The sequence below is a fragment of the Corvus brachyrhynchos genome, unplaced genomic scaffold (genome assembly GCF_000691975.1).
Source record: "Corvus brachyrhynchos isolate BGI_N302 unplaced genomic scaffold, ASM69197v1 scaffold83, whole genome shotgun sequence".
In the NCBI taxonomy this organism is placed as follows: domain Eukaryota; kingdom Metazoa; phylum Chordata; class Aves; order Passeriformes; family Corvidae; genus Corvus; species Corvus brachyrhynchos.
Window position 1 is genome coordinate 10,368,030 of NW_008238464.1, and position 8,901 is coordinate 10,376,930.

Consider the following 8,901-nt stretch of genomic DNA (forward strand, 5'->3'; position numbering starts at 1 on the left):
AATGGGTAGTGTGGCGGCTGCCTTAGGTAACATTCTTCTGGAGATGCTGCCTGCAGAGTTGCTGTCTTCACTGGAAAGATGACATCGTTTATTCTGGGTTGATTAACAGCTAGAATCCATCAGGTTTTCAGGGCTAATGTCTTTAGAAGAAGGATATAAATTCCTGGCTTTGTGCTATCAGGAAGTGACATTCAAATTTCTAATATTATCTGCACACACCCTTGTGGCTGCAGCATAAACAGCTATCCAGGTTCTTCTAGGTACTCTGTCCTTCAGGCCAGTTTCCTGAGCTGCCATGCAGACAGGACAAAGGTCCCACAGCAAAACATTTTAGTTCACTAAAAAGGTTTGATTTCATCTGGTTGTCAGCAAATCTACTATGAAAAAAGTACTGCCATTTAAACTGAAATTTTAATAGAGCAAATTAGTTTTCAGCATGTTACAAAGTACCTTTAAATAAAACATTATTTTTGAAACACATATAAGAAGCATTAGAGGAAATACTTTCTTTTTTTATTATTAAAAACTTCTATTATTAATTAATAACAATGTTAATGAGCATCTTAAAATATGTAGGGAGATTACCGTATTTCAAATGCAGTGAAACTTGGGACACGTTATATCAGATCATTGCCAGCATCACTGATTTCTCCAAAACACAAGTGGGATACTGCTGTCTGGGAAATAATTACAGTAGTAATATTTTTCCTTTTTTCTTTTTTTTCCTTTTTCACACAAGTAATTACTGAGGAAATCAAATTTCTGTTTGAAACACACTATATATGCAACATTCTTAGAAATTCAAACGTGGTTTGTTATTAGTGGAATGTAGTTCTCACTAGAGAAACCAATTTGTTCATAAAGATTAGCTCTGTAAAAAGTAAACTGTTCCCACAATCTTGTTTATGCTCAAACAGAAAATGCATTTAAGGTATAAAGCTAAGAATTCATTATTATTATCATTATTATTTAAATATTAAAAATCTAATTAAAAATAATTTTTAGTCTAGATCTAATTATTACACAAAAAAGGCAAATAGTAATACTTACAATATTTCCCTATAGAGAAGATCTCAATAGCAATAATCATACCATTAAAATTGTAACTTACATATTTATCGTTACCATTCCTTTTTCTTGAGGTTACGCTCACCTTTTCATTGCTCCCCCAGGTCTTAAAGCCAGTGGTTTCAGCAGCTGGAGTGGGAAACAAACACACTTCTGGAGTTCTTCATCAGATAATATATCCTGTTGACGTACATATTTTCTTCCACGCTTTAGGATCAACTTGGTGTCACTTTCATGTGTTAACTGTTTTTTACTTTACTGGTCTCCATGTCTGACTTTTGTATATTTTAGATACTTTTTCTCCTTAATCTTTGCTACCATTAAACCAATTTTTTTTTCCACCTTCATTTACTTTTCTTTAACTGACATTTTATGAATTACTTCTATCTGTGAGTTTTCCAGTGCCAGACCTATACCCCATGTTTTATCACTCCACCTCTCTGCTCCTCTACCCTACACACTTGTCTCAGCTTGTCGTACATATCAGGGCAGTATTTCTGTATACTACAACATTGTGTTAAGAGTTACAAATATCACTCATAGATTAATGTTTATTATGGCTGTAAAACTCTGGTATCTTTATAAAAATAAACAAGAATAAAACAAATTAGCCACAGATACTTCTTCAAGTAGAGAAATTAGCATCACACCTACACCAAGAAAACAAAACTGCAGGCATATAAAGTTCAGACAGATCAAAACTAACAAGACTCAGTCCTGAGGACTTCCAAAGGTAGTACACCACCTATGGCCTGTCATAGCAGTGACAATATTACAGCGCTACACGACAAACAGACTATGTATCACTAAATTTCAATTTAACTCCTTATAGGAAAGAAATAGAACTTTTTCAGGACTTCTTCTATATGGTGAATTTTACACTATGAGAAACTATCCTATCTAAAAATAACTTCTATGTTATGTTTCTTTTTAGGAATTCTTAAGCAAATAGGTACTCTTTTTTTTTTTTTACCAAAGGAAGGAAAAAGCCAATGAAAGAAATAACTCACCATTGGTGAAATCTAGAAAATCACCAGGAAAAATTGCACAGCTTTTGATTATTCCAAAACAGAAGGCTGATAAAGTAAAGCAAAAGGACAGGATTCAGGTACCTTAATAGATGACACAGATATTAGTTACCCCATTGCTGAAAAACTATTTTCAATGTCCAAGGTATCACTTCTGAGGTATGGTAACTTTATACACCTAAACTTCTGTAAGATTTTAAAAAATGGCAAGAGATTTCTGAATTTTCTTTTTCACCAGGTTTTAAAAACTCCAACACTATTTGTCCAGGTAGATAATGGGCAGAGTTTGCTAGCCTGTTAGATATGTTTAATAACAAGACGGTCATAAATTACTAATTTGTTTAACTTTCACAGGGAAATGACAATGGGACCTGAAAACAGCAAAGCTGTACATATAATTGACTTAGATATCAGTACCTCCCATGGCAAGAAGCAGAGCATAAAATATTTAGGAAAAAAAGATTAGGATATGAGATACTTTGGATTGGGTTCTTAACTGAGTAACTGAATTCATATCAGAGTGCAATAGAAATTGTGTACAGAGAGAGCAGGGATAAAGACATAAGCTCCATGTAACTGTGATTGATGGGAGATATCAGCCATGCTGCAGAGGATGAAGAACAAGATGGAAATAATTATCACACATACATTTACTAGAAAAGATGAAAGAAGATAGAAAATAAAGTATCTGAGTAAAAATGGACACAGCTAAAACCCAGTAAATATAGAGTGAGTTTTGACTGGCCAAAGTTGCACCTCGAACATTTTAAAATGTGCACCATTTGGCTGTATCCTGCTGATGGAATAGGGACTTTTTTTCCACTGAATTTAGTGACAGATTGCACTGATGTGGAGGCAAAAATAAGTGAGAGTCCTTGGTATTTTCTTCATTATTTTTTTTCTTTGTGTAAATTCTCTACTAGTGATAGTAGTCATGAAGTACCTCTTCGAAAGGCAGCATTCCTAACTAATGCATCATATAGATTTTCTGAACACCAGACAAATATTTATGACTTATTACATATTAAAAAGTTAGCTGACCTTTTCCCCTTGCAGGAATAAGATCAAAAATCATCCCATTGTTAACACTATTTACATATGTTTTAATTAATTCTGAAGTGTCTTGTGGAACTGAAGCATTAATACAGTACTTTTATATCTTAGAATCTGGATAGAAGAAGTACCCCTTGTAATTGTTAAGTCTTGTGCTGTTAAATCCTCAGAACATTACACCTCTTGGATCATCCAGAATAGATGTTTAGAGTCCCAGACAAGCATAGTTTATCCATACATTTCTCAAGTATTTTAATATTAGTTAGACTTCTTAATCCATTTGAACTGCTATAATATTCCTTTAATTACCATCCTAAATATATATACGCAGACATAATAGCTTTTTTCCTACATCAACTTTGAGTGTAGCTCTTCACTCACACTTTTGTGAAAAGGAATATTAAAAAATACTGCTAAAATTAATTGGATGTTCAGATTATATAAATGCTGAAATATAAATCAACTCCATATTCATTATTTTTATTTTTCTCTCTCCATCTCTTTATTTTTTAATCTCTGCTTCATATAGGCAGACAATTTATTATTAATTAATACATACTGCTGGCAAAAATCTCAGTATATTTACCTATGAATTGTCTTAGATGTGGGATTATAACCAGAAGTGAGTTTGGAATGGAATTTTACTTTAGAAAGGATAAACTACTGATTCTCATCCCTAAAGTAGAATTTAAACCTTTTTGCTGGTAACAGATTTTTTTTTTTTTTTCTCTTTATTCTTTCACAGGAAAAAAAGGAAAATCTGTAGTGATTCAAATATTTTTCATGGAAGTGTGAACAGATGAGCCATGCCTCATCTCTAGTGGCTACCTGATTAATGTAGGATGGGTTGTTTATAATTTTATTCTGGTGGATATGGCTTTTGGAAGGAAGGCTATTCTAATCTGCCTTGTTTATTTATAAATAACAGTGTCTGGAACAAAAATAACTCAGCCTTAATGAACTAGGGAGTTACAACAAAGGACAGGTTATTTGTAAGCATTTCAGTGTTTTGGAAGAGTTAGCTTTCTGTTTTGTCTTTAATTTACTATAATTTTTTTAATATTTGTGCTGATATCTGATATTCAAGACATTATTCTTACACTTTCTATATGTAAAAGCCCAATTTTAAATCGTATTGAGTTTTTAAGTCTAGCAGGAAGGGAAAGAATATCTGAGGACCAAGCAGACCAATATTTTATGACTTAATTGATCACAATCATTTACGATTATCTCTCATTCATTGCTACCATGTAATATAGAAGACATAAGTTATGTTCATAGCATGGAATGAAAATCAGCATTTTATTTGACAGAAGATATATAGTGATTTTTTTTTGTTCTGGTTTTTTGTTTTTGTTTTGTTTTGTTTGATTGGTTTTGGTTTTGTTTATAATTTCTGCTACTGCAACAAGAAAAATGGAGGAAGGGGAACTGCACATGAATTTTGAAAGCAGTTAAAAACCTGTTCCAATCACCACTATTACAGTCTGTCCATTAGCATTGAGAAAGTCTAGACCTGTATGTCCAATGATCAGTATTGGATTTTTCAAGTTTTTATGCTTTTCAGATTTTTCGGGTTGTTTTTTTTCAGCTGAACGGTATGTAAGAATGAAATAAATTCCAGGAAATATTAGCTGTATTAAACTGGGATTTTATGAAGTATCTACTAGGCTGTGGGGCTGTATATTAAACTATTTAATTTTAATAACTTCTTTTAGAAAAACAAAAATATCCCTTCACAGTTCAAGGCTTTTTGTTGAAGTCAGTGGACCATGCTTTTATTTTTTCACCATTTAACTGAATTCTGTTAAATAAAATCTGGTAAGTAATTATTTGTTTTCTTTCTTTTTCAATTCCTACAAGAAATAAATAGGTTATTTGGAAGAAAGATGAGGTCAGTATTTGGTTAGCCCCAAGGATAAATGCCTGCTCTTGCTTCAGTTGAAATAGATGAGGATATTCAATTACTGTTGTTATGTTGGTTCTTTTGTAAAGAGGTCTAGCAAATAAAAAATATCCTACTTTTACTTCCCCAGATAATAGACTGAGATTATTAAAAGTTTTTAAACTTCTTTTATAATGCTAATTCTCACCAAAGTTTGTAAAGTTTTTTCTTGCATTGGTTTTGCTATAGATTTATATTAGTTTTTAAAAATCCTGCAAATACCATGATTCATTACATCAGAATAGCATTTTAAATTTTAGATGTCTAATTTTTTGAGTGATAATTAAAATTGATGCTTAAAAAAAAGGTAAAAAAAGAAAGATGGAAGGTATGAAAGAATAAAGAAGAAAATTTAAAAGAGAGAGACAAATACTTGCTAACACACAGTTTATAACGTGCCATGCCTGAAGGAATATCCAGGTAGAGAATATTCCCCTATTTACATTAGAATGGGAAGAAGTCAAAGGAAGGTTCAATATACAGAAATATTCATAATTCATGAAGAAAAAATATAACAGAAACAAAACAAGCAAAAACCTTCCAACTATTTAAAAAAGAAAGAAAATATACTCATCCAAATAGTCTATAATTATAAAACAGAACCATAATGTCTATGAAATTTTTTCAGGATGAGTGAAAAGTTGTTAGAAAACACCAGTAACCTCACATTAAAAGGATAGCTAGAGTTCTCAGTGAAAATGAAAAGAATACTTAGATTTCTTTCTTGGGGAGAAAAATTTTTATTAATCCAGTTTTCATTTTATATTTTCATTAAAAACATAGATCATGGAAGATGTGCTGTGCACATTAAATGCACAGATTAGAATCCTGCAGTGCCCTGAATCTACATTCAGTCAGAGTTCTGTATTCAGCATGGAGCATCCTACCATCAGATTAGCTGTGGATCAAATTAAGAGTGCTCAGAGGAAATATGAACAGAACAAAAAAAAAATCAAACACTTTGTAAGAAAGATTGTATAAACTGACACTTGTTATAAAAGAGATTATATGACAAAGCACTGAAAAACATACATGTGCAAAAAAAGGTGAAAAATCATGTGCAATTTTATGTTAAAGGTATAATACATAAATAGTGACTTGTAGTAGTCAGCAACGATAGGAAGAATCAGGTGATTTATGTTAAAAAGTCATCCAATTTTTCTAAAATGGTGTTAAATATCAAAACGAACAGCCCCCCAAAAAAACCACTGATGATTGAAATACCTGTTACTTATTTGGCTTATTAATTTTCAAATTAATTATGTGTAAGATAATAAGATTTTCTGCAGAATCATGCTTAAGTCAAAGTCAGGGAATGGAAAAATTTCCCACTGATTTCCACAAAGGAGAAACTTGTTTCCTCATTTGTCTGTTGTTGGTGTCTTTTGTCAAGTAAGGAGAAGATAAAGGTTATAAAACCTTGATAATAATCTTCCAAAGGCCATTTGATAACTCAAAAACACTATAAAATAACACTACACAGTTATTTGTGAGTGATATGAGAAAAGTTGTTATTCATAACTGCAAACTGCATGCAAATGAGGGAATGAAGTGCAGAAGTGCTTTGGTTAAATCTGGATTGCTTTTCAGGAATCTGTTAATATGCAACTAAGGTAATGTATGCAACTGAAACCAAGCTATATCCCTAGGAATTTTCTTTCAAAGAATTATCAAAATCATTGTGACCTGGGCTGTAATATTTATGACAATACAGATTATAGTATAATGCAGTTTTTTAAAATAGAACATTTCATAACCCAACTAGAGAGAAAGGAATATGCACCTATTTAAAGATACTTTAGGCCCTGAAAATGATTCTGCTATTTGGCAAGCTGGTATTTTTCAGTTGTGCTTTAAAATACAGGGCAAATATAATTAGAAATATAAATGAAAATTTTCCTTTGTTAAGAACATTGCTACAGTATTTAATTACATTACAGCTTACAAAATCCTGTTTAGAGCATCCAAGTTTTCCCTTTCTGAACTTCTCCCAAAGCACTGGTCTAAGTAGAGTTCTACTCAGCTTTATTATTAATCTGTCATAATTTTAGATTTCTCAAGTTTTTGTGCAGGAGTTAAGTTTGCCCTAACAACCTTCTGTCTTTTAATTGTCTTAATATATTATGAAGAATTATAAATCCCTATGAAATCAGTATCTTGATAACAATATAAGTTTTTAGCATAGTTGCCACCATTTGAAGCAATACATGATCTCTACGTAGTATGTTGTGTATCTAGTATGTTGGTTTTCTTTTAAAATTGTTATAGTTCTACAGTGTCGCACAAATTATGTTGAAATACTGTGCAATAACTTTATGCATATTTATAAATATGTTTATATGTACACAAAGCTAACAAAGAAAAAGCTCTAAGGTAAATTTATACTTCTGCTACCCTTAATCAGACCCTTCAGAAGGAAACATCCAATTACTGTTCAGCCAGTTCTCTTTGGGACCTATTTCTTTTGATCTTTTACAGCAGCCTCTTTCCATTCCAGTGCCCATTTCCACATCCTCCCTGGATTATTTTCCACATCAAAGGATGTCTTTCTTGCCTCTGCAGATTTCTCAATTTTTATCTCTCCACAGTCATCATGAGAGACAGAAAGAACAAAAACTAATTATAAACTATGTCAACCTCTATTGTATGTAGTATGCTGACAGCTGCATCAGCTAAAATCCTAAAATTTTGGTTTACCAAAACTTTTGATGCCAAGAGAATTGCTATGAGAAGAAATAAGATTGCTTATTATGAATCTGTCATTTCCCCTCCATATTTAACCAAAAAGTGGTAATTGCTGTTCAATTGACAGCACTGTCATGAGGAGGAAATCTAATAGACAGTTTCACCTCTAATGCTTTATTAAATGAAACTAGTTCATGCTTATTAGCTGACAAGTATGGAGTTGCTGTATTTTGATCAGCTGATATATTTTGATAGACTGTAATTTAGGGAATTGGAAAAACATAAAATAGCCTATATTTTCAGGGAGACATGTGCAAAGGAACAAAAATAGCTATTATACTCTCGTTGCATTATGTTGTGGTTTCACCCCAGCTAGCAGCCAAGCCACACGCAGCCACTTGCTCACTCCCCCACCACCAGGATTGGGGGGAGAATTGGAAGAATAAAAGCTAGAAAACCTGTGGGTTGAATCCACTTGGAAGATTCCTAGAATGCATGGAGGATAGCTTCTTCAGGCAGGTAACAGCCCTACTAGAAGGAACAGGATACTGACCCTGAGGGTCACCAATGTAAGTGACCTACCTGTGGGGTCAAGACTTAAAGCAGCCTGGACTGCAGTGATCACACACTGGTGGAGTTCACAGTCCAGAGGGGCATGGGTCAGACAAACAGTAAAGTCAGGACCCCTTCCAGCTCTTCAAGGATATACTCAACAGGACTGTGTGGGAAAGAACCCTCAGGAACAAGCAGGCAGAACAAAGATGGCAGATTTTTAAGGACTCCTTCCATAGAGCAAAAGACGTAATGATCCCCAGGTGCAAGATATTGGATATTAAGATTTTCATAGGCTTTCTTCCTCCAAGCTGTTGATGAATTAAATGATCAATAAAACTCCAGAAATCTTTAATAATAATATGACTAGGTTAACACTTTAAATAAAAAAAAAAAATCAAAATAAAAGCAAATCCTGCATCTCCTCCTGCCAATATACAAGATTACTTGAGTTACTAAATTATTGTATGGAACTTTAAGGTTGAATTCAATGAACATATTAATGTTTTATAAAATCCTCCCAAGACAACAAAGATTTTATCTGCATTAAATTTGGAATAAGAGAGAACA

At 32.7% G+C, this 8,901-nt stretch overlaps 1 long non-coding RNA gene across 1 annotated transcript in view; it reads left to right on the forward strand.

Annotated features, from left to right (window-relative positions):
- Window positions 1-1,729, forward strand: part of LOC108447352 — a 4,232-nt gene extending 2,503 nt beyond the window's left edge. The window contains exon 3 of the long non-coding RNA XR_001862877.1: window positions 1,173-1,729. This is a non-coding gene — a long non-coding RNA (uncharacterized LOC108447352). The remainder of the gene's footprint in view (window positions 1-1,172) is intronic.
- Window positions 1,730-8,901: the final 7,172 nt, after the last annotated feature.